At 55.1% G+C, this 3,133-nt stretch overlaps 1 protein-coding gene across 1 annotated transcript in view; it reads left to right on the plus strand.

Moving 5' to 3' along the window:
* Positions 1 to 3,133, plus strand: part of Prdm8 (PR domain containing 8) — a 20,349-nt gene that overhangs the window by 1,691 nt on the left and 15,525 nt on the right. The window lies entirely within an intron of this gene.

The following is a 3,133-nucleotide window of genomic DNA, read 5'->3' on the forward strand; positions in this document are numbered from 1 at the left end:
GCCCCGCCCACCACGGCTCTCCCGCTCCTCTCCCCGTCTTAGCCAACCCTCTACCCTCTCCCTTTCCATTTCCCCCTCTCTTCTCTCAGCACGTTTCTTGCCACCTCTCTCTGGCACCCCCTTGTTCTTGGGGGTTCTACCCGGCAGGAGGCGATGTCTGCGCGAGTGACTCCCGCCCACGTGGCCTGAGGGCCTGCGTGTGGAAGCCGAAATCAGTTTTTCCGAGGACAGGGACAGAGGCTGTTGGGTGCGGGGAGTCGGGGTGGGCCGGGTTGCGGCGCTTTGGGGGTCGCAGGGCTCAGGGGCGGCGAACCGCGGTGGGTGGCGTGCGCTAAGCGCTCTGCTCCTAGCAAAGGCAGCAGGCCCACGCGTCCTCCCTGCGCAGCCCTCTCGAAGGAGCTTGCTGCTGCTCTCCCCAGAAGTTGCGCTGAGCCGGGGGAGCACCGAGAGGCCGCGCTCCTCCCTCTCTCCTCCGACTCGCACTGTGCGGTGTGCGCCCACCGTCAGGTCCCTGTGCACAGCCATCACCATCCGGCTTTAGACCCCCAACGCGTTCCTTAAGCTCCCAAGATAAATCCCCTCGGAAACATTAATCACAACGGCCAGCCAGTGCAAAATGTGTGCCCGTGCAGTGTCTGGCTTTTAATCCCGGACGTAATTCTGGAGAGCAGCATCAGACAAGGGCTCTATTAATCCCTGACACGAGCCCAGACGATCGCTAACCTACTAGATTTGTTTCCCTGCAGTTTCACGAAGTGTCAGCCTCGGGTAGAGGGACCTGCAAGGACAGAAAAGAAACAGGAGACCCTGGGCACCTTCGCAGAGCAATGGGCACTTCAATGAAAAGGCGCCTCTAGACTGGGGAGCGAGGATCCCAAGTCTGAGCTCACCCTAGCAAACTTAGGGACTTAGTGAGACCCTGTCTCAAAATGTAAAAAGGTAACTGAGCCAGTATTCGCGACACTCACCTCCCCAAAGCGCACCTGACCGATACGGAGGGACTCACTGGCCAGGGTCCACAACTTCGACATGGGCGGCGGCAGTTCCGTGGGCATGGGCACAGAGGTAACGGGCACTGAGTGAGGTTAGGGGCTGGAGCTGAAACCCCGTCCTCTCCCTTCCGAAGGCTTCAGACCCACGTGACCTCTGATAGGGACTGTGCACAGGCACCTGCGGAGAAGCTATCCAGCAACGCGGGCCAGCCAAAACCGGGCCCCCTGGGACCTGTTTCTCGCACTTGAGATTTCACTATCATGTCGTCCAATTAATCATATTTCGCTTCTCCCATTTTATTCAAAACCGTCTTCTACTTCCCTCATAATCGTAATTTGCGCCATTGCCTTTTATCCTTGATTAATTGGGAAGCTGAAATGATAATGGAGGGCCGAGCCAATAAATTAGCTTTGTGAACAGACGGACCTACGTCTGGGGATGCAACGTGGGTGGGCAGTGCCCCAAGGCGCGGGGGGGGGGCAATGAAGCTCACCCTAACACCAAGTAGTGCCAACACTAACCCTAACCCCAACCTCAACCCAACCCTAACCCAAGGCCTCTCCCTGGGGTGTTTGCTGGAGTCTTGGTTTGAAGCTAGAAATGGAGACGGGTGTGGGGTGGTGGTGGGGCCTGTTCAAGGAGAGGGAGGGCCCCCTGTTTTCTCTCCAAGAGGCCTCGCCCATCCAGCGGGTGGTTGGGTATAAAAGTCTGGGCCTTTGTAGGGTTTGGGTCTGTTTCTTCTGGACGTAGGTGCTAGATGTACTGTTTCCCCTCCTCTCCCTCCGCGCTCGGCCGAAAGGAGCGAGGAAGGGAGGAGAAGCAGAAGGGAGAGAGAGAGGGAGACTCCGAGATCTCATCAGTAACCCCTGGCCCAAGTGGAAGCTCCCAGCGCCCAGTCGCTCCCACCCTCGCAGCGGCGGCGCCGGGAGGTTGGGGCTCCTCTTCTCTCCCTCCGTGAAATCGATCACGCCTCCAGACGGCTGAAGGAGATCACTTTGCCACTCTTCACAGTTTCGCTCCAGCCTCTTTAGCTTTCAATTGAAAACCAATTAAAGGTTTCTATAAATCTGTTAGCGCCCCTTTTATCTGGGGACCCCTGATGCATGCGATATTGCCCTTTAGATGCCTCTTCCGTGTTTTGTTTTACAATTGTTGTATCAATATAATGCAGCCTTTCTTCTCCTGTCTCTATAGATACAGATACACAAGGAAAACTAAAGCCATTCAGGCTCCTCATTTGTCCGGCAGCTAACAGTGGGGCCCTTTCTCTGGGCTGCTTCCCTGCCTCGGCAGCAGCAGTTATGGTAGAAGCAGATGGCTACTGATTGGGGGAGCTTTGTGGCTCTAATACTGAATACTTTATGGAAAAGGACTTTATCATGCTTCGTTGGGCAGAGGAACAACGGGATGAGATTTACGGCCAGGAAAAATAAATCTTTTTCCAAGTTGTGGCCCTTTCTCACCAGTGTCTCCTTTGCCCCTGGGGTCAAACACTAAGGAACTGGGTTTTATTTTATTTTATTTGCCTTTCTGTGAACACCAGTTTTTACTGGGGATCTACGGACAGAGCAGGCTAAGAGCTCAAAATTTATGAAATAACCCAGGCAGTCGTCTCTGCCTGCAGTGGGCAAAAAGCAGAAGGATCTGGTCTGGAATACTGTTGGGGGCCGTATTTCCCTAGGTGTCTCGTTAGTTAGTGGTCAGACGTCATCACCATTATGCTGTTGTCCTGAAGGAGAAGATGAATGCTGAGCCCTCCCATTGGAAGAGCCAGAGGGGCTCTGGGGCTGAAGGAGAGGGGAAGGATGAGGCATACAGTCCCACAGGCATGTGTCCTCTCCAAGGGGCTGAGCTGAGGACTTCTCTACGGGATAACTGAGAATAACCCTCTGGACTCCAAATTGAATTTCCAATTTTTGGAGAATATACAAAGTCCAATCCTCTCCTGGAGGCCTAATCTGCCCCCCCCCATGCGTCCCCATAGTGTCTGCTCACCTGAGTTGTCCTCTCTGCCTTAGGCAGCTCTGTGTCTGCCCTGTGGGTGAGTCTGTTCTCCCTGGCCCCTTCTTCTGCCCTCAGAACCTGTCTCCCTTGAGCAGTACAGGCCCTCCCTCCCCCATGCCTTCACCACAGGCGGGGC

This window comes from Chinchilla lanigera, unplaced genomic scaffold (genome assembly GCF_000276665.1).
Source record: "Chinchilla lanigera isolate Chin_1 unplaced genomic scaffold, ChiLan1.0 scaffold00032, whole genome shotgun sequence".
In the NCBI taxonomy this organism is placed as follows: Eukaryota; Metazoa; Chordata; class Mammalia; order Rodentia; family Chinchillidae; genus Chinchilla; species Chinchilla lanigera.